Raw genomic sequence first — 22,922 nt, 5'->3', positions numbered from 1 at the left:
GAAGATATTATCTCAAATGCACGTAAACTGAAAGGTTGGGCGAAAGAATGGGCGTAAACTGAACTACAGTACTTGGGAAGACTTTTCCTAACTACTTCGCAAAGCCCGGAAAAACCTTCTCACATTTGCCCGTACCAAATCAGAACCCTTTTCTCTGCGTTACAAGACTTTGTTACTTGGTAAAAACAGGTACATTTTCAACAAAACATCCCAATCTGGAACAAACATTTCATAGCAATCGCCCCGCCATCCAAGAAAAACAAAACGTCTCCACGTAACAACGCCCGAAACGAGTCTTTCCTTCTCTGTAATCATCACGAATATATAGATCTTTCGCCGAAACGCGATGCAGTATAAAGTATTGCATAGACTTCCGACAGCAACATAGTACTCCTAAAAGAAACGCAGTTGATAGATGACATCAGAAATAGTAAAGTTCTAGCGAAATTGTCGATTTTTTTTTTTTTTTTTTTCTAGAAGGATAGAAAATAACCACGAGGCGGGCGCGTACTCATTGCTGTACGTGAGCATTTATCATGGTCAGTGATAAATGTTCACTCTAGGCGCAAACTTCTATGGTTAATGGGCCACGCTGTAACGAAGACCGTCTAATTGCGTGGCATCTATTGCCCACCTGACTAACCAAGATTTTGCAGAAGATCATAAGGATACCCTCAATCAAACTGCTAACAAATACCCTACCGCGCATGTCCTACTTTCGTAAGACTTCAATTCACCCAAGATCGATTGGAATGACGACACCCACTACATATCAGGTCATTCCAGAGCGAAAGAATACATTGACGTTTGCCTATGTTTTAACTTAACAGTGCTAACAACACAACCTACACGTATTTCTAGTGAAGCTTCTTATATTCTGGACCTGATACTAACAGCGAAACCTGAATGCTTATCACATATTACGCATCTTTGTTAGATTAGCGACCACAAGGTTATATATGCGATCTTTGAATTTGTCCCAGAACTACGCAAATCATCCAGTAAAGCTATCCGTTTGTATGACTAGGAGAATTACAATGCAATAACCAGAGTGCACGAATAATTACTACGGGATCCTACCTGAATCCGAATCGACTGTGAGTTAACCACTTATGAACGCTAATTGGTTAGCTTCGAACAAAAAATTAGCGCTAACACAAACATTAATTCACAGTGCTTCCTTCCACGCTAATCCCAGAAAACCATGGTTTTTCAATAGTACAAAGAGATTGGAAAGCAAGAAAAAAACGGCTTTTTAGGGCGGGTAAAGTGATAGTAGCCGCCAGCACTTAAGGGAGTTACAAAGAGCAGACACCACTTATTATAACGCCGTTAGAGCTGCTAAAACAAGCGTTTTTCATGTTCATTGTGCGAAAATTTTAGTCAATAACAATAGAAAGTTTCTGGAGGGAATAAACTCCTAGAAAATACAAATTATCATTTTCAATAATCCTTCGAGCAAAGAAGTTAGCGACTATGAATGCGCTGAGTTATTGAATACAGCCTCCGCTTCCGTATACACTACCTAATACAATAGTCCCCTTCCCATTGTCTTGTCTAGTATCGTTTCTGTATCCTCATTTCGTCACTGCCAAAGTAATATATTTATTCTATAATCCCAAAGTGTCTTCTTCAGCAGGATCAGATGATCTTCCCTGAAAGTGCCTCAAAAACCCCCTAGCAGATATCTGCCATTTATTTGTCGCGTTTTTTCTGTGTCATTATAAACCGGTAAACTACCTATCAATCGAACACGCGTCCTCGGGCTCAGCAGAAAACGCCATAGCCCCTGATCCACCGAGGCTAGTCGCCATAACTCAGATTAGATCGCAAGGTTGAGCGGTCTGAATCAGAGTGAATGGCAGTGTGTAGTCGTCTACAGACAGTCTATCTTAAGAAGATACAGAGTTGTCCAGGTAATGAACATAGCGAAGGAAGAGCAGAGGACCAAGGCCGCTTCCATGGGGTCGCAAGCGGACCGCTACCAGCGAAGGTGAACTGAGACCTGGAGAAAAGAAAAGCTTTTATCCACCTAACAACATCCGTGTGAATAATAAGTCGTAGTAGTTTAATAATAATATGCAGTAAGGAACGTGGTCAAAGAGTTTCGTGAAATAAAAAAATCGACCTGGCAAACGACATTCATGAATTGTGAAGATCGTGAACAAAACCGGCAAGTTGGGTGTCGCAGGAATAACCCTTACGAAAACCGTGCTGACAATTAGCAATGACGCTATGTTTTTCCAAATATTTTTTAGCTTGGCTGTGTATGACATGCCCCAACAGTTTACGAATGGTACTAGTAAGGAAAATAGGCCTAGAATTTAGCATGATTGGATTTCAAGAGGGGGAAAACCTTAGCTTTTAGCCAGTCAAGAGGTACAGTTCCGGAAGACAAGGGCTGTGAAAGCAAAGCGCTTAAGAAGGGGTGGGGGCTCAATGCTTTGGATTTAAGGATTTTATTATTAAAGCCAAATTATCAGCGGTCGTAGAAATTTTCAGTTCCTGCAAAAGGCACAAAATGCCCGCTTTGCTGATAATAATCTCGGGCATAGCTGTAGCATACATACCTCGGCAAAGTTGGCGCGGATGACTCAAATTCACTCTCTATTTTTGTTTTCGAATCACTACTCACTCAAACTAAGACTCATTGCGGAGCAGCACATCTGCGCTCACTCAAACTCAAACTCACAGGGAGCTCAAAGCTCAGAACTGACTCGGACTCAAAACTCAAAATGTACTCAGAACTCCAGATGTACTCAAAACTCAAAATGTACTCAAACTCAAAATGTACTCAAACCCAAATTGTACTCAAACTCAAAGTATAATCTAACTCAAAATGTACTCAAAACTTTAAATTAACTCAGAACTCAACATGGACTGAACACTCACAATGAATTCAGAACTCAAATGGACTCACACATCTCTCGTGCTAGGTATTTACTCGGGCTCAGATGGCCTCTGATTTCACTACCATTCAGAGTTTTAAAGTTCACGCGTGGTACAAATATTACGGGTGCATCAAACTCTTGCATTCGGTACGACATGACACCGTTACTCCTGTGACGTCGGGAACAATTTTCGTTGCAGATTTAATACAGCTATACCTGCTGGCAATGATGATTAGCGCTGCTTGCAAGCAATTGTACGTATATATTGGATAGCAAACTCTTGATGTATGCTCCGTGTTCGTGTGCATGGCAAAGGCGGTTCAGACTCGATGGTTCGCTGGGGCCCTGGGGCGAAACAAACCACATTGGGCGAGGGGACGTGCACTCACTGGTCAGTTTATTTTCGTCGAAGCTGTTTACGGTTAGGGTACCGTACATTCCTGCCCTGCATCCTGAAAAAAAAATGCCTTGTGTCAACGCGAAGTGTCCTCGCGAATCTCTGAAGCGCGAGGCGAGGCGTTCGTGGATATGCCTGTGATGAATGGCAACGTGAGTGATTGGCCGTGAAAGTGAGCCAGCAGAGTGACAGCGACGATGACGAGGAAGGGGAGCCGCCCGTAAGTGATCGCGGAAGCTGGTACGTGAACGGCTGGAAGCCAAGCGGCGGAACAGGGCGAGGTTCCGTGGGAACTACCCCGTGGGACGCTTGGTCCACGGGCCACCTGGAGCACAACCGTCGTTGCCCTCCGCCAAGGCTCGAGAGCGCGTCTGGGCGCCGTTATCGTGGCGCTGGTCTGCCGACTGCTGACGTTCCGGTCAGGCTGTTGGGTGCTGCCGTTTCGGCTGTTGGAGCCGTTAGAAACGCGTCGCGACTGAGCGTGAGCTAACTTGCCTATTCGGCATTGCTCTCGGACCTTCCCAACTACGAGGCTATTTTGTGTACCTTCTAACTACGGGCTGCGCGTCCGTGTGACCCAAGCCCATCCTGTCTTTAATGTCCCAGCGTCTACTGTCCTGTGCTTGTCCTTAGTCCTCTTAAATATAGTCTTCGACGTGTTTACCAGTGTTCTTCTCTCTGCCTGCGTGGTCCTCGGCCCATTCATAACAAAAGTGGCGAGCCTGCCAGGATCCCACCCAGAACATCTGCAAGAAGTTGAGTGCTGTGAGAACACGTCAATGAAGACTAGCATGGATGTGGAGAAGCTAGTGGCGATCGGGACGCTGCTCGGTCTCTCAGGACTGGAACTTCGCCAGTGAATGTGTGTGTGTGTGTGTGTGTGTGTGTGTGTGTGTGTGTGTGTGTGTGTGTGTGTGTGTGTGTGTGTGTGTGTGTGTGTGTGTGTGTGTGTGTGTGTGTGTGTGTGTGTGTGTGTGTGTGTGTGTGTGTGTGTGTGTGTGTGTGTGTGTGTGTGTGTGTGTGTGTGTGTGTGTGTGTGTGTGTGTGTGTGTGTGTGTGTGTGTGTGTGTGTGTGTGTGTGTGTGTGTGTGTGTGTGTGTGTGTGTGTGTGTGTGTGTGTGTGTGTGTGTGTGTGTGTGTGTGTGTGTGTGTGTGTGTGTGTGTGTGTGTGTGTGTGTGTGTGTGTGTGTGTGTGTGTGTGTGTGTGTGTGTGTGTGTGTGTGTGTGTGTGTGTGTGTGTGTGTGTGTGTGTGTGTGTGTGTGTGTGTGTGTGTGTGTGTGTGTGTGTGTGTGTGTGTGTGTGTGTGTGTGTGTGTGTGTGTGTGTGTGTGTGTGTGTGTGTGTGTGTGTGTGTGTGTGTGTGTGTGTGTGTGTGTGTGTGTGTGTGTGTGTGTGTGTGTGTGTGTGTGTGTGTGTGTGTGTGTGTGTGTGTGTGTGTGTGTGTGTGTGTGTGTGTGTGTGTGTGTGTGTGTGTGTGTGTGTGTGTGTGTGTGTGTGTGTGTGTGTGTGTGTGTGTGTGTGTGTGTGTGTGTGTGTGTGTGTGTGTGTGTGTGTGTGTGTGTGTGTGTGTGTGTGTGTGTGTGTGTGTGTGTGTGTGTGTGTGTGTGTGTGTGTGTGTGTGTGTGTGTGTGTGTGTGTGTGTGTGTGTGTGTGTGTGTGTGTGTGTGTGTGTGTGTGTGTGTGTGTGTGTGTGTGTGTGTGTGTGTGTGTGTGTGTGTGTGTGTGTGTGTGTGTGTGTGTGTGTGTGTGTGTGTGTGTGTGTGTGTGTGTGTGTGTGTGTGTGTGTGTGTGTGTGTGTGTGTGTGTGTGTGTGTGTGTGTGTGTGTGTGTGTGTGTGTGTGTGTGTGTGTGTGTGTGTGTGTGTGTGTGTGTGTGTGTGTGTGTGTGTGTGTGTGTGTGTGTGTGTGTGTGTGTGTGTGTGTGTGTGTGTGTGTGTGTGTGTGTGTGTGTGTGTGTGTGTGTGTGTGTGTGTGTGTGTGTGTGTGTGTGTGTGTGTGTGTGTGTGTGTGTGTGTGTGTGTGTGTGTGTGTGTGTGTGTGTGTGTGTGTGTGTGTGTGTGTGTGTGTGTGTGTGTGTGTGTGTGTGTGTGTGTGTGTGTGTGTGTGTGTGTGTGTGTGTGTGTGTGTGTGTGTGTGTGTGTGTGTGTGTGTGTGTGTGTGTGTGTGTGTGTGTGTGTGTGTGTGTGTGTGTGTGTGTGTGTGTGTGTGTGTGTGTGTGTGTGTGTGTGTGTGTGTGTGTGTGTGTGTGTGTGTGTGTGTTCGTTCCCTCTCGAACATACACTTTATTTCACCAAGATTTCCAGAGAGGGACTAACGGGGTGTGTGAATCCCCACTTGATCACGCGGGGTGTTAAATGCAACTAACGGGCGAATGCCAACACAGTTCAACATAACTACCCCTCATAGCATCACCCGTGCATTCGCACTTCCCCATGCTCCCCTTCGGGGAAATGCGGGTGAATTTTTTTGCTCCCCTAACCACTTTCTTAAGGTGGGGGTGATGTGATGAATGGCAACGTGAGTGATTGGCCGCGAACGTGAGCCAGCAGAGTGACAGAGATGATGACGAGGAAGGGTAGCCGCACATAAGTGATCGCGGAAGCTGGTACGCGAACGGCTGGAAGCCAAGCAGCAGAGCAGGGCGAGGTTGCGTGGGAACTACCCGGTGGGACGCTTGGTCCACGGGCCCCCTGGAGCACAACCGTCGTTGCCCTCTGCCAAGGCTCGAGAGCGCGTCTGGGCGCCGTCATCGTGGCGCTGGGGTGCCGACTGCTGACGTTCAGGTCAGGCTGTTGGGCGCTGCCGTTTCTGCTGTTGGAGCCGTTAGAAACGCGTCGCGACTGAGCGTGAGCTAACTTGCCTATTCGGCATTGCTCTCGGACCTTCCCAACTACGAGGCTATTTTGTGTACCTTCTAACTACGGGCTGCGCGTCCGTGTGACCCAAGCCCGTCCTGTCTTTAATGTCCCAGCGTCTACTGTCCTGTGCTTGTCCTTAGTCCTCTTAAATATAGTCTTCGACGTGTTGACCAGTGTTCTTCTCTCTGCCTGCGTGGTCCTCGGCCCATTCATAACAATGCCTTTGCTTTTTTAATACGTAGCTTTCTTTGCCGAGTACCCACCACTCCCTCCCCCCGCCAGGATCGTGTAACGCCCTGCACAAATATGCAGATATCACGGAAGTTCAACCTGTAATCATCATAAAGCGCAAATGTAGATAATTCATCAAAAGAAATTTACAAAAAAAACTATAAAAAAGAAATAAGAGAAATATTGAAAATGGCGAATCGTGTAACACAGGAGTCATGGATAGTCACAGATTTTGTTAAAATTCAAAGTGATGCGTCGCTAGGGCATGTAGGGTAGCAAATTGAAGGTCTCGAGGAGGGAAATCACGTGAGACAAACAATAAATGCTACGTGGTCATAATCATGACTTAGTTATTGTGAGTCATAATAATGGTTGGACTTCATAATGATGACCCGTAGGCGTATGGGGTCTGAAATTAAATGTTTCGATTAGGGAAATAACGTTGTAAAATAAGACATCGAACCTGGGGCCAAATTCTCTAAAACGACGGGGCGTCGCTTTGAAGCGACGAGTTAGCGCCATTGAAATGCATGTGTTGTGGTGTTGGGGCCGTCGCTTCGCGGTGCTCCTCGTGAGGAGTGACCCTGAGAAAAGCACTGTTGCAAGGGTGCGAAGTGACAAACGAAACGGCGGGGGGCAGTGGGTGTCGCTTCGCGCCCTTGCCACAGTGCTTTTCTCAGGGTCACTCCTCACGAGGAGCACCGCGAAGCGACGGCCCCAACACCACAACACATGCATTTCAATGGCGCTAACTCGTCGCTTCAAAGCGACGCCCCGTCGTTTTAGAGAATTTGGCCCCTGGTGACACAGTCATGGTGCTCCATACTATGGTTTAAAATTCATTGGTATGTCGCTAGTGTGTGTGGAGTATCAAACTGAAGACCTTGGTGAGGGGATTCGCGTAGGAAAAAATAAACGCTTCCTGGTTATAATCGTGACACAGTCATGGTGAGTCATATATATGGTCAACATTCAAAGTGATGTGCGCTAGGCGTGTGGGATGTCAAATTGAAGGTCTCAATAAGGGAAATAAGGTGAGACAAATAAAAATTCCTCCTGGTCATAATCATTACATAGTCATGGTGAGTCATTGATTGGGTTAAAAATCAAAATGATGCAGCCGCGATGTATGTGGCATCAAATTGAAAGTCTTAATGAGGGGACTTACTTGGGACAAATAAAAGAAGCTTCCTGGTTGTCCTCATCCGATAGTCTTGGTAAGTCATAAATTAGGGAAAAATTCAAAGAAATTCCGCAGAGTGCGTGGGTATCAAATTAAAGGTTTCGATGAATAAAATCATGTGGGGCAGATAAAAAGGGCATCCCGCTCATCAGTATTAGTTAGGAGTGAACTGCGAAAATTCATCGCAGAAGCTAGAACGGTAGCACAAAAGGAATTGTGGTGTCAAAGGGAAGGGTTTGAGGGAGAAAATTTAAACCAGGCAATGACCGCATCATTATGTGCACTCACTTCACAAGTAAAAATTCGGAGTTGTGTCGTAAGCTCATCGGGACTGTACAATTATTGGTTTTCGTGTCGGGATTCGCTTGTAGCTAAAACGAACACATGCTACTTAGGAATGGCAAGTTCAGTTTTGAAGAACCGCAATATTATAAGCGCGAAGCTCCGAAGCGTGAAAATTCATTTCTTTCACTTCCACATTATCGCCATCCTCAAACATTTCGAGGAACACTTCGTCTTCTTCTGGATTGATCATCATCATCGTTGGTTCCTGGACCGGTGTTCGGAGATGGCTGTGTCGTATAATAAACGTCCTAATTCACCAAGTACACAAGGCCCTTACAATATTCAGAAACCTTCATCTGGTGCTTCAGAGCGACCAATCGTGCTTGCGGCATTTCATCAGGCCATCTTAAAAATAGGGCTTGGTCGACACCCTGCGGCTCGCAATTTCTGGGAAAAAGCCCGCGTAGCTACCAAAACAACGCTGGTGAACACCCACAGGGGCAAGATGGAAATGGAAATCGGGGAAACATTTTTTTAATGTCGCAAGGGTCAACATCTTAAAACACCCACTGCTCACGGTACCGGGCTTCGATAACTTGTATAGACCAGAATTGTGCCGGGTCGGCCATTTTAAAACGATCGAGGTACCACCTGGCTGGCATTTCTTGGGGACTGCGGAGCGAGCAGACCACGTCGCAATCCCACACTGTTTCTCCGTTCCACGCGTGGATATCCGACGTCCAGGCGACATCGAAAATCGGTGAGTGTCATTTATTCGGTACGTCAGCAGCGACAAGTTCAACAGGGCTTTAAAAACAACGTTCAAAGCGTCCGAGAGCTGTCAGATTTGCCCATAAATTCCGTCCCCAACCCGCTAAGGCGGCAGGCCAACCCACAAGCGCTTTGTTCTGAAGGGGGCTGCATGTGTGGCTACGTTTAACCATGGCTACGCCCGACTTTTCATCCCCAATTGATGTTTATTTTTTTAATTGTGGGCAGGATGCCGTCATTGCCTTTACTTGGCAATGTGCAGGAGCTACTCGTCCGGGCGTGGTTACGCCGTTGTTTGCTGCACCAACAATCAGCATTAGGGTAAAGGGCTCATGCAAGAAACGTCCGAAGTGCAACACGACAAAAGAAGTGTCTGCATGTGCAGAATCTAATCGCTGCACAAATTCCCTGCGCCCCTTGAGTGCCGCCGGGAATTGGTCGTCTTTCTGAATCGAAAAGACTTCGAAACAATCAAATTTGCCAGAATACGTATGCTCCTACGCTGCTTCTGGAAGTGCTGTTTATTCAGCCTCACGTTCAATCTGTATCGCACGTTTTTGTTCTCTGCAGGTAGTTTCTGTTCATCTCATCGACGGGAAGCCGACAAAAATCATCCGGACACCTATGCTGCACCTCGGGTATGCAAAAAGTTGAGCCCAAAGCAAAATAAAAGCGTCGTCGTTGCGAAGAACACGGGATCTTGTCAGGAAATAGCTGTTCGTGGTTCCCACCCGCCAATGAAACGTTAAAGTACTTTTAAGCAAGCAAACGGCCGTGAAACCTTGGGGTATCAAAAATGTTGCCCCTGTTTGGCAGCAGGAAATAGTGTTATGAGGCGGCAAATATTTTACTTTTATCAGCATGTACGTCTACGACCTGCACAGTTAAAGGAGTATTTCATGGCATTGTTTAACAACCGACTCAGTATGACGTATGGGGCCGCGTATAAAATTTCAACATGTTCGCGCACGGACAGGAGCAAGCTATGCTTGGAAATCTGCACTTTAGCGCGCGCAATCGGAGGCATTCGTTGATTGCGCCAACCCACTTACTTCTTAGCGTATACGTAGGAGGCATATCGTAGGAGGCGTATACGTAGGAGGCCCAATGGTTCCTAAGCTGTTTCATTGATTGATTGTAGGGTTTAACGCGCCGACGCAACGCAGGCGATGAGGCGCGCCGTAGTGGAGGGCTCAGGATTACTTTTGCCCACCTGGGGATCTTTAACGTGCGCCGAAATCTCGTACACAAAGCTGTTTCATCGGAACGCAGGATTGTTGAGTGCTGCAATGTGTCAAAACAACCACACTTTCAAGATGGCGTGCGAACAATTAACCAGTACAATTATACCTATGGGGCACTGAATAAGACTTTTTTACTTAACTGGTCATTATTCAGTGCCATGATTTCCGATGGTTGCATCCGATCCCCCTTCCTTCATCGAGACAGTGACTAGCCATGACTATATCATGATCATAAGGAGGACACATTTCTTTATTTCTTCCACGCGATTTTCCTCACCGAGACCTTTAACGTGATATCCAACAAGCCTTATTGGCGTCACTTTAAATTTTTACTCAATTTATGAATCACCCCGACTAACTCATAACTATAACCACAAAGCATTTTTATATTTGTCCCACGGGATTTCCCTCAACGAGACATTTATTGTGGTACCCCACACACATTGCAAGGACCATTTGGAATTTTAATCCAATCTGAATAACCATGACTCTCATGACTGTAAGCAGGATGCATTATTTATATGCCCCATGTCATTCCCCTAACTGAAACCTTGAGTTTGATACCCCATTTGCTTTAAAGGGAAGCTGAAGCGCTTTCCAAAAAAATTGAGTTAGATTAACAGTTATATAGTTTCTTGCGCGCTGATTCCGAATATCACATTGAAATTTATCGTACATGAGTCCAAGTGGTATTTATCTTGCAAAAAACGCGGGCCCGTTTGAAAGACGCGCGCTTTTCGTCTTTTGACGCCCCTGATTGGTTGCGCCCGTCATGACGTCAAAGGAAGACACCCTTCGGCCGCGCGGGTTGTCGAAAGCATTGCGAACGATCGCACGGTTGCTTTTGCGGCAATTTAGCTTGCCGTCTAATTTTCGCACATGACTGGAAGTTTGTTTTATAATTTCCCGTGCAGTTGGTTCAATTATCTTGGAGCTTAAATTTGCTTTACACGACAGAGAACCCCAAAGCAGTGACTGTGACGTCGACTAGTGGGTTCCATCAAAATATTTTTGAATTAGGCAACCAGCATAGGGGGATTTTATACCTTATGTTAATATTAGGTACTGCCTTAACTGTTTCTTATTATACACAAAACCATTTATGCCGAAGATTAATGGGCGTTTTATAAACAATCCACCAGCGAAAAGCACGTACGTGAACTGCGCGAAAAAATAGCGTTCATGCGCTGTAAACGTATATGCGAGACACATCTTGCCGGTACACGCATAAACCAACAAGCAGACTCTGCTTCCGCATTTCCTTTGTTCGTTGTCGCCCACCCCAGCCCCTTACTCATCCCCGTACACAGACCCACTCGCGCGCGCCATTTCGACAGCGGCGCTACGGCGCCTCCGCGATTACTAACTGCACTTCGATGAGTGGCGTCTTACTGCTTCACATGCATTTATTCTGAAAACACTGCAGCATACTAGTGCCTGCTCAGCATTATTGGCTGTAGTAGGGCTTGATTTTCGCTGGTGCGTTGCGCATTCTGCTACAATATTACGGCCACCTCGTTATAATTAACAGACCAGTCGGACAAGGCAGTTACGTTGTAGTTACGTTACTTTAGGTAACAATCACCAAACGTTTGTGATAATGAATCGTTGGCCTGTGTCAGCATTTCTAGATTTAAGCATTTACCACGCTAGTCGGACAGAGGCCGTATATTTACTCTTCGCCCCTAATTTTTTAGTATCATCATTATATATACCACCGACTATCACTGGAGCACACTTGAGGTTCAGTGACAACAAGTGCTTGCCAGGTTATAATATGCAGCCACACGGAATCTTGGGCAAAAAATTAGGCCCCTGCAGTCAACAAAAATTATGACAACGGTGGTGGTTCGGAGTGGTGTTTTTTTTTTTAATTCTAGACAAACATCACCTTATCGTGACATGTATACTTGCAAAATAAGTAATCTGGTTGTCTTGGTTCTTTTACTTTGTAGGAATACTGTTTCCTCCTCTTAGCCGGGAGAGAACTTCTATCAGGATTGGCCCCTTGTTTTAGTTTCGCCAAAAAATTGTTTTTTTGAACACTGTCCTGAGCCCATAGGGAAAGAAAACAGACGCGTATAACGAAACAAGTATTTCCTGAACAAATGTGGCTTGGTTTCTGGAATGGAACAAAACATCCCCGGCCAAAGTACAGCAGTATTCCCCATCCTCCCTAATTCTAGAATCTAATGTGAACATTCACATCCGTCGCATCAAAAAAAAAAACCGCATTGGAGCGGTTTACAAAGTATTTAAAGTAGTGTAGTATATTCTCTGTCATCAAGCACAGCCACCTCGGCTGTCGCTTCCGTATGTTATCAGGCATCCCGGCGTGGCATTATTCTGCTTAGGAATACGGCATGATAACGTATGCCTCATTTGGCGTTCGTGCATACTTTTTGAACACGAAAATTGTACAAATGAGTGCTATCAACCACAACAACAACAAGTATCATTCACAAGGAAACACGGCGAAAAGAGCATGGCCGAGGCGGCCGATACGGCCGGAAGTCCAGGTATGACGTTTTTCAGCCGGTTTTCGCCCGCGCTCTTCGGTCTTCCGGCATCGCGCGGCGAGATGGGGGTGGGGCATCGGGCCACTTTTGTTTGCTCATTGCGCCGCTTCTATTGCATGTATTGTGAAAATATTTCGTACACATGAACTATTCAATGTGTACTTGCTGCTAGTCAACTTTTCTTTTAATTCTAAAATCGCTTCACCTTCCCTTTAACGGTCTCAACTTGAATGTTAACCCAATCTATGGCTCACCATGACTATCTCATAATTAGAACCACAAAACCTTTTTTATTTGTCCCACGTGATTCCCAACATCAACATCTCGAATTTGATACCCTACACACCCGAGCCGGGTCACTTCGAATTTTAACCCAATATAAGACTCACCATGACTGTCTCATGACTATAACAAGGAAGCATTTTTGTATTTGTCCTACGTGATTCCCCTCATCGAGACCATTAATTTGATACACATCTTAGTGGCATCAATTTGAATGTTAAACCAAACAATGACTAACGATGACTGTCTCATGATATAGCCATACCAAATTTTGTCCCATGTGATTCCCTTAATCGCACCCTTCAATTTGATGCCCACACACCCTGGTGGGATCATTTTGAGTTTTACCTCAATTTATGAGCCATTATGACTATGTCATATGATAATAATCAGGCAGCAATTCTGCATTTGTCCCGCGTGATTCCCCTCATTGTTTCCTTTATTTCAAACGCCCCACGCCCTAGCGCTATGGATTTAAATTTTCACCCAATCTATGACTAGCCATGACAAGGTCATAATATAGCCATAACGCATTTTTGTTCAACGTGATTCTCCTCATCTAGACTTGGATTATGATGCCCCACACGCCCTCGTGGCATCATTTTGAATTTTAACCCAATTTGTGACTTATTCTGACTGTCTGATGACTGTACACAGAAAGCATTTTTTTTTATTTGCCTTGCGTGATTCAGTTAACAGGGACCTTGAACTTAGTACCTTAAACGCCTTAGTGACATCTGTTTGAATTGTTATACAATGTATCTCTTAATACAGTCATTATTCTATCTAAACGGGCGTCACCGAGTCAGTTCAGTTGACTATTCATTTGAAACAGCGGAAGGGACAGCCGCTGCCCCTACCCTCCCGCGCATACCTCTTCCTTTTCGACCCTAGCAAATAAAAACGTTAACAGAAGCAGGTGAACAACCAGCAAGAAAGCGCCGCCGTGTGCTTTCCCACCACCCTCTCATACCTTCTTAGGGGATCGATCAAGAGGAAAAGGTGCCATAACCCTTTTTATGACCTCACCAGTCAATTATTATGCACACGCCTACCCGCTAAATCAAACACCAAACCACAACCCCAACCCCCCCCCCCTCCCAAACAACCGATCATGCGCATCGCGAATGCAGCCGTACCCGCAGCTAACCTGAATTGCGAGCCCAAAGAGACATATGAAACTTAATTGCCAACCATACCTGCATGCTAGGGTACTCATTTTTACTCAGAGCTCAAAATGGACTCAAAACTCATCTGTACTCAGAACTCAAAATGTACTCCAACTCAAAGTGCATTCAAAACTCAAAATGTGTTCAGTACTCAAAATGTACTCAAAACTCAAAATGTACTCAAAACTAAAAATGTACTCAAACTGAAAATGAACTCAGAACTCAAAATGTATTGAAACTCAAAATATCCTCAAACTCAAAGTGTATTCAAAACTAAGAATGTACTCAGTTATCAAAATGTACTCAAACTCACAATCTATTCAAAACTCAAAATGTACTCAAACTCAAAATGGACTCAGTACTTAAAATGTACTCAAAACTCAAAATGTACTCAAATTCTAAAAACTCAAGATTTACTCAAACTCAAAATGTACTCAAAACTAAAAATGTACTCAAGCTCAAAATGTACTCACTACTCAAAATGTACTCAAACTCAAAATGTACTCAAAATGTACTCAAACTCAAACTGTACTCAAACTCAAAATGTACTCTGCTCAAAATGTACTCAGTACTCAAAATATCTTCAAACTCAAAATGTACTGAAAACTTAAAATGTACTCAACAGAAAATGTACTCAAATCTCGAAATGGACTTAGAACTCACTCGGTCTCAGGCGTACTCAGTCGGGCTCAAACTCACTCAAGGTCAAACTCACTCGCGCTCACTCAAACTCAAACTCACGTGTGAGTCCAAATCAGTCTGAGTGAGTGGACTCATAAGTGATTGCGCCGACCTCTTGTAGCATACTAACTGTATGAGAGTGGAGGAAACACTTTTCTTTTGTACAAAGACAGGATAAAGCCTGACTTAGAAGCTGTGTGCGTTCAGATTCGGGAACTGTCACACCGTTGCCCACATTTAAGGCTATGTCTGGATTACGTTTAGGGTTTTCAACGCGCCAGAACCTAGGTGGGGTATTTGCAAGGCGCGATGATAAATCATGGCTAAAAGCTGACGGCGGGTAGATTTTTGTCGGGACTGATATTCTTTGTCGCATATTTTGTATTCAGTCCGAGACTGTATATGTATTATGTTTTTGGTGCGCTGCTTATATAAATGCTTTTTTCGTGTTCAAATGCCGCAGCTGCTGCGTAAAACAAGAAACCGTACTTCAGGTTCTCATATTCATGACGGGTATATGTATATTTGTCGATTAGACCATCAAGTATACTTTTTAACAGCAAGCAGTTTTCTTCAATTGTGAGGTGGAGGTTCCCATGTGTGAATTGCTCCTAGAAAACAGGGAACTCTAAGTTCATTTCGCCAAAGTTTCCTTGGTCATAGCACCTGATAGTTTGTTAGTCGACATTCTTTCTACCACTGTGCGAATCAGGTTTCCAGTAAGGATAAAATGGTAGGAAATCCATAAAAAATATGTTTGAAGAAGCGTCGTGCTCGGTTGTTATATTAGATCAAGGATATTAGAAGATTTTGCCCAGCAGCGTGTAGGGAAAGTGGTAAGTTTCGTTAGCGAAACCTCTAGCAAGTCTGCAAAAAGTGTGCGCTTCAGTATCACTTTGTGAAACGGCTAATTCACTCCACTTTCGGCGCACCTTAGAGGTTCCCAGGTATTAAAAATTAATCCAGAGCCCTTCACTACAGCGCGCCTCATCGACTGTGTTGCGTTGCCGCGCGTTAAACCCTTCAATGAATCAATCAACCAATCAATCAATCAATCAATCAATCAATCAATCAATCAATCAATCAATCAATCAATCAATCAATCAATCAATCAATCAATCAATCCACTTTAGAGCAGAAAAATTGAAATAAAAATGATATGTACGAGAAGAGGGTACCTGGCATGAATATCGCTTAGAACAAGAGCAAAATTTGTTCGCAGACAAGGAGCCTACATCAAAAAGGCGGCAAAAAATGCGCGTCAATCCACCCTGCGAAGGCGGTTGGAAGGCGAAGCTGTAAACGACACCCGCAACGATTACCCATGCGACGTCACTTGAATTCCCACACGTGGCTCTACAATGAATAAAACCAGCGACAAGTTAAATGTACTTAACCACTCCCTTTATTACCTTGAAGAGAAATTTTTTGACAAGGATAAATCACTGCATTATCCACCAATGGTGGTTGATTGAGTTGTATTGGTGAAGCACATGAGGGGTAACTCTGTTTCTTATATAATAAAAGGAAGATAAAATCCTGTGTTAAACGATCTCACTTCTCCGTCTCTGACTAGGACGAAGAAGTGAGATGTCATGTATTGTTGTGAGCTTCCTTTAATTTTTACGAACTCCAAGCGCATGCGGAAGGCGCGCACGCGGTCGCTACACGTGCCGTCGGCGGAGCGCACAGCGACGCGAGAGGTCGCATAACGCTATCACGTGGCATTCAGCAAGAACACAGGGGGTAAATCCAGAGATGTGCGTTGTGAGGGCACTGTCTGCCTCCCCTATTTCCGCGTGGCTCGTAGCTCAATCTGTAAGTAAACGGGCTCCCTCTCCGCTTCTCTTTTCGTTCGGAGTTCAATTCCTGGCGGTGCTAGTAACTTTTTGGTTTGTTTCTAGAAATTTTTTGTTTACAGCAAGAGTTCCAACAGAAGCCATGGAGGAACCGCCGTGGTGGCTCAGTGGCTAAGGCGCTGTGCTGCTGAGCACGAGGACGCAGGTTCGATTCCCGGCCACGGCGGCAACTTTTCTGATGGATGTGAAAAGCAGAAACGCCCGTGTGTACGAGATTTCGGCGAACGAGATTTCGGCGAAGATCCCCAGGTTGTCAAAATTAATCCGGAGCCCTCCACTACGGCGCGCCTCATCGCCTTCCTTGCGTCGGCGCGTTAAATCCTACAATTAATCAATCAGAAACTTTTTTGGGGGGGGGGGGGTGTTAGAGATAAAAAGCTGCGCTTGAAAAACAGCAACGATAACATGATTGCCACGGCACTTCAAGGAAACAAACACGCATTCATAAAGGTACATATTGCTATAGCAGCATGAACTAGATCGCTTTTGACAGAATGAGTACGCCACCGCCACTTTGTTGGCACCGATCACAGAAAAAAAAGTTAAATTCTGATGCGCAAACAAAAATATTTTTATCACTGACAGTGTCATTGAGCCAAGTTTCACTCAAAATTACAATTGATGGTGCTGAAGAATCATTAAGTGAAGAAAGGGGCCATTTTCGAAAGAGCACTGCGAATGTCGGTAAACATAAATGGAATGCGCATGGCAAAGGAATGTGTTACATGTGGTGAAGAACACTTTGTAACTGCAGGGAGGGAACGACGTCATTCACGGGTGTCCCTTACGGGAGTAACCGCTGCGGATGTGTTATCACCAGTATTTATTCTAGCAGCGCAATCATTAACAGTGTCCCACACGTAAACATGGTTATTTACGAATTGCGTAGTAAAGACCAGGCGGAAGTGGTTTCCCTCCTTGGCTACAGATTTCTTGAATTGGGCTAGTTTGCGCCTGTTATCGCGAGCGGACAGAGTGTAATCACGCGAGATGCTCAAGGTCGTGTTTTTAGCTAGAGTTATTAGATGCGACGCATCTCTTGCACTGAGGCATGTCCCTCCTGCGTCGTCGTCGCGCCGTCCGCCCGCATCCCTCCTCCGTTCTTCTCTCCCACAGCTTTGTGCAACACTCTCACTCCGCCTCATTAGCATACCACAGCTGGCGCACTTGTTTGGGTGCGCTTCGCTGCATTAACATCTGGTCCGAGGCGCGCAAGTGCGCGCATGCCCGACTCTCCTCCATTGTCTCCTCTCCTTCAAGCGCTGTGAATATAAAGCGGGTATCGCACTGCGGCGGTTCAGTCAAGCTATCGCTCTCGCACTTGACGTGACCTTGCTTGACTACTTCGTGCTTGACTTGATTCTTCCGATGAAGCGACGGTCCCTTCAGTGAGTGGTGTGGCACAACAATTACGCCCATCGTCCCTCGTATAGGAACACCCGCAGTAGATGGAAATGCATCATACGCGTTCACAACACGTTTCACGCGATTTAGAGAATCAACCCAACGGAAACACCAATTGAACCCCCTGATGCGTCGAATCACACCAGGGTTCCCTCGCTGGAAGATGGGCGTAATTTTTGCTCAGAATCTCTTCACGTTTTTTATGATTAAATAATTTAGATATAATAGGTCTCTTTTTGTTTTCTATAAAAACGACCCAGTCTGTGACCTCGGGCAGCGGATTCAACTGTTACGCCTAACTTCAGGAGCAAAAGCGGTTAACAAGACGTTTAGTCGTATACCATCGTCCTTTTTGTCAAACCCAGAAAATGGAACATTAAAACGAGGAAAAAATTTGGTGTTGGTCATGTTGGGTTTCACCACAAGCATCGCTTTGCATCTTAGATTCGATAACCTGTTCCTGAGATTTAGGCTATCGTACATCGTCTTGAATGGCACTATGTAAGAGTAAAATTTTATTTTCAGATTCGACGAGGGTAGCATTGTTGTAGTTTAGACGCTTGACAGCGTCAAATACGAAGTTAGATTTTTCTTCTTTGGGTTCAGTCATATGTCCAGGGTGTTCGTCGACGTAGCCGTCCAGAAACAAAACGTTACTGCGGTATGATGTTGCGCTTCGAACAACATTCAAGCACCCAGATAAAGAACAAAACACCACCGGTAGGTGCTGTCAAAACCTCGTTCTGGGGGTGTGTCGGCGGTGAGGTTCGGTGTATCGGTGGAGGGAATTCCACCACCGCAAGGACTTGACGGCAGCTGCCGATACACCGATTCCCAAATGTTTACTGCGTCCTTCTAACCACCTCCAATTCTCTCATACCCTGTAAATATAATTGGGTAGTAACGATGAGCCCTGTAGTGCAAAGCTCGCCAATTAACATCTGGGGGCGACCTCAGCATACTCAAGGACACATTTGCTTTTAGAACTAAAGGGAATGAAGCCAGTCTGTTGGTATTAATAAATACAGATAAAAGGTTTTGGCGAATTACTTCCATCCTGAACCCAACGAAAGTGTTTTGGGACCACCGCTATTCCAAAGTTCATTAACAACATGGTTATTACTTGTGAAGGAGTAAAATACGTACTACCTGCTATGACAGTAGTTTCTTTTGTGGACCTAAGGCACACGACTTGACGCGTAATTTTATTGTAGTAGTTAAAAAACAACCCCTGCATTATAATTAGGAGGTGTTTTGTGGGGCATGAAAGTGATCCTTTTTACGAAGTTTCATACAAAGTGTACTAGCAACTCCATTGCCAACGTACTTTATCGTCCTCTAACAAAAACGTTGTGCCTTTACAGTCTGTTCAAGGAAATTGTCTTACAGTTAAAGCTTCAGACAGTGCGGCTATCAATAAACTGCGTGATAATAGTGTCAAAAAACACTCACTAACTTGAAATAGCTACTGTCCGCTGTGCCACATAATAGAACGCAGTGTAGTTCTGTTTCAGATAACGATGTGGCATTTAGAGTCAAAAACATGGCCAACCAGCATTTCAGAAAACCTTTTCCAGGCTTTAAATTGACACACTGGCTGTTGATATGTGGATGCAGGAAAAACAGGTTGTTTGTTTCCCGCCTTACGAACTACGAACAAACCGGAATCTGTTGAACATGTGTGTCACGGATTTCGGGGACGCCATATTTTTTGGGTGACATGCGTCAGCGAACTGAAACATACGCACATCACCCAAGGCGGACCAGTCCTTTACACAACTTGGGATACGAGTGCGGCTGTGTTATTTTGTGAAAATTATCTGAGAACTTAGCATACATCAAGCACGTGAACGTATGCGTCCTGCCAACCTTGACCTCCCAATGGCGTGCAGGGTCCAGCTACAAAGTTCCAGTTTGCTCTTCGGAGTGCACCAGTGGCTAGACCCTCACCTAAAATGGTTGCCTGTACTAGAACCGGGCGCGTTTGCCGTCTCCGGGAAACATTTCCGACAGCCGAAGTTTGGCAGATGGTTTTAAAGCAAAGCTTTATACCTCTACCCTCCAAGGGTTCTTTCGCGACCGTGGGTGCAAACAGAAAACTCCCGCGAACAAATAAAAGAATATACGGGCACCGCCAGGAATCGAACCTGGAACCGATGCCGTAATATAGCAAGAGCCCGTTGTCTTACCGATTTAGCTACGAGCACACGCTGAGATGGGGAAGGCAGATGGTGGACTAACTAAGCACATCTACTGATTTACCCCCTGCATTTTCGCTGAATGCCACGTGATAGTGTCACACGACTTCACGTGCCAGTGTGCGCTCCGTCCACGGCACGTCTAGCAGCCCCGTGCGCGATTTGCGTGCGCGCTAAGAGTTAGAAAAATTAAAGAAAGCTCAAACCAACGCAAGGCGTCGCACTTATAGTACGCCAATGTGCTAAAGCCTGTGGCCTCCTGAGTACACTTTAAAAAATTACAGCTCCTTGTCGTCCGCCCTCACGCCAAACGACACATCAAGGAACACATTCAAATACCGTATTTACCCGATTCTAACGCGCACTTTTTTTTCCAGAAAAATAGGTCGAAAAATCGCATGCGCGTTAGAATCGGATACCAAACCGAAACTGTCGAAACAGTGGAAATGTCGTCCCACCTATCGCGCCAAAGCTTTTAGCAACACGTTTTCGGACGCAGGAAGCATAGGTGCGGAGGCTTTTCTTTCGGCGTTCACACAAATCGTCAAATCGTTCCACTTGCGCGCTCGATAACAACAATGGCAGCAGCGGCTCTCTCGCGTTCAAAAAGAGCGGTCGGCTGAAGCGTGCGCCTCTGGACAAGCTCGCGGGATGGGCGTGCGAGGCGTGGGCCACGATCCCATCGACCATGGTTGAACGTTCGTTCAGAAGTGTGGCATCGCGAACGCGCTTGACGGCACCGAGGACGAGATGTGGTCAGCAGAGAGCGACTAGGAGTGAGATAAGTGAGATTACTTCGGGAAATAAATCGTCCGTTTCTGTCGCATTCGTTTTTCTTGCTCATAAAGTTCCGTGCGCGTTACAATCGGAGGTGCAAGTTTTTTCGGTATTTTTGCCAGGAAAATCGGGTGCGTGTTAGAATCGGGGGCGCGTTAGAATCGGGTAATTACGGTACTCCTTGATGGCCAGGCATCACTCCAAGCCCGAGCATCAAGATCCTGTGCCTACACCTCCAGGCCAACACCAACAGTGACGTATTGTTGCAGCGCCTCAAACACAGCATCAAACAAATCATACACATTATCAGGAGAGTTGCCACCAAGAAGGCCTGTTTCTCTAATCTGCCACCAATCTCTAATCTGCCACCACCAAGGCCTGTTTCTCTAATCTGTGTTTCCTTCATCTAATTTTGATTATCTTTGATGAAATTTGTAGAACTGATTTGTTAAATTGAAATCGTGTTTTATTTTTGTTTTTCTGTTACTTATGATTGCATCTGTGTTACGTGGTCCGTCCTCCATGCCTTGTAACGGCTTCCTGCGCCTTTGTCAAGCTGCTCGAGCAGCTTTTCGCCAGGAAGTCGTCCAGATGCTTCTGGGAATAAAACTGAACTGAACTGAAAAAAAGCAAGGCCTCAAGGAATCCCATAGCTTTCGATTAATTCAAGCTTTTGTCCTCTGGAGAATCACTTACGTCCACCCACTGTGTTCTCGGCAAGGAGGACATAAAGAGGCGTTATATAATGATTAAAAAGGCGGTTGAGCAGGCCATTGGTGTTCCCCTGCGTGTGTCCAGAGACAGGCTGCTTAGCACAGGGACCTACAACACGGTGGAAGAGCTGATAGAGGGCCATCTTTATAACCAGAACCTCCAAATGAGCAGAACTGTGGTGGGTCGCCGCATCCTTCACCAGATTGGCTGGGCAGCACAGAATGTCACTCCGCTTGATGTACTCCCGCACTCTTGGCGAAAGAACTATAGATGCTTCCTTTGCCTAGAAATATGAACCCCTTACACGATGAGGGTCGCCGAAAAGCACGGCTCAAGCGCTCAACACCACCCTCGATGGGGATCATGCAGTTATCGACACTGACGCCTGCGAACATCGAAGGCAGTAGTACGCCATCATCGTGGCTACATCCGGAACTAACCTCCTTGCGTGTGCGTCACTAAAGACCCAAGACATGATGGCAGCAGAAGAGAAAGCCATCGCCTTGGCTCTCACTCCGATCCCCAACAAGCCTATCGTAATTACCAGTCGGATTGGGTGTCCCGACGTGCACTGCGTGTGCTAAAAGTCTACTCCCCAAACGGTTCCATTCAGCTTACCTGGACACCTGCCCACGCTTCCATGGAGGGCAACGTATACGCCCACCAACAAGCCCGCGCGTTTACCCACGTGCTATGGAGCTACACGAGGACAGTCACCCGCTTGTCTCGTTCAGGGAGATAACCCACCATTATCACCTTCAGAGACAGACCCTACCTTCACCTTACCCTGAACTTACCAGAGAAAAACAAGCTACCCTACGGCACATACAATCCGGCTCCTTCCCACACCCGACGTTCACTTAATGCAACTGAATCGCTACGACGATGAATGTAAATATTACTCAAAAGCAGGAACACTCCGCCACATAATCGGGGTGTGCGACTTTAGCCCTGAGCATCCTCCTCTTTACCGTCAACTGCCCCGCAAGAGCAATGGGAGAGGCTGCTGTCTAGCCCCTCTCTGCCCACCCAGCTGCAGTTCGTGGATAGAGCACAGGCGGCGACAGAGCACATATGGGCTCCAGTGAAGAAGGAACCACTCCCCTAGGTAGCAGTCTGGGCAGTTCAGAAATCTGAACAAAAGTACTTCCTCCTTCTCATCCTTCTTCTCCTCCACCTCCGTCTTCTCTCGTCCTCCTCCACAATCTCAGCAGCCGATCTCGTCGCCTCCATCCGCGGTGGCGGAGATGCAGAAGTGAGATTTTCTAACACCGGGTTTGAGCTTCCGTTAATTTTATAAAAATGTTCCCAGTCATGTGCTACACCAATACAACTCAACCAACCACCGTTTATGCATCATCATTGATGTAACCTTACCAAGAATATCTCTTTGAAGTAATAAAGGGTGTCCTTAAGTGAATTTCCCTTCTCTTTTGTTTTACTATTTGTAGAGCGCCGTG

The sequence above is a fragment of the Haemaphysalis longicornis genome, unplaced genomic scaffold (assembly GCF_048455015.1).
Source record: "Haemaphysalis longicornis isolate Haplotype H1 unplaced genomic scaffold, Haemaphysalis longicornis Haplotype H1 scaffold_1, whole genome shotgun sequence".
Lineage (NCBI taxonomy): Eukaryota > Metazoa > Arthropoda > Arachnida > Ixodida > Ixodidae > Haemaphysalis > Haemaphysalis longicornis.
The sequence above is the reverse complement of the archived record's forward strand: the minus strand, read 5'-3'. Positions refer to the sequence as shown.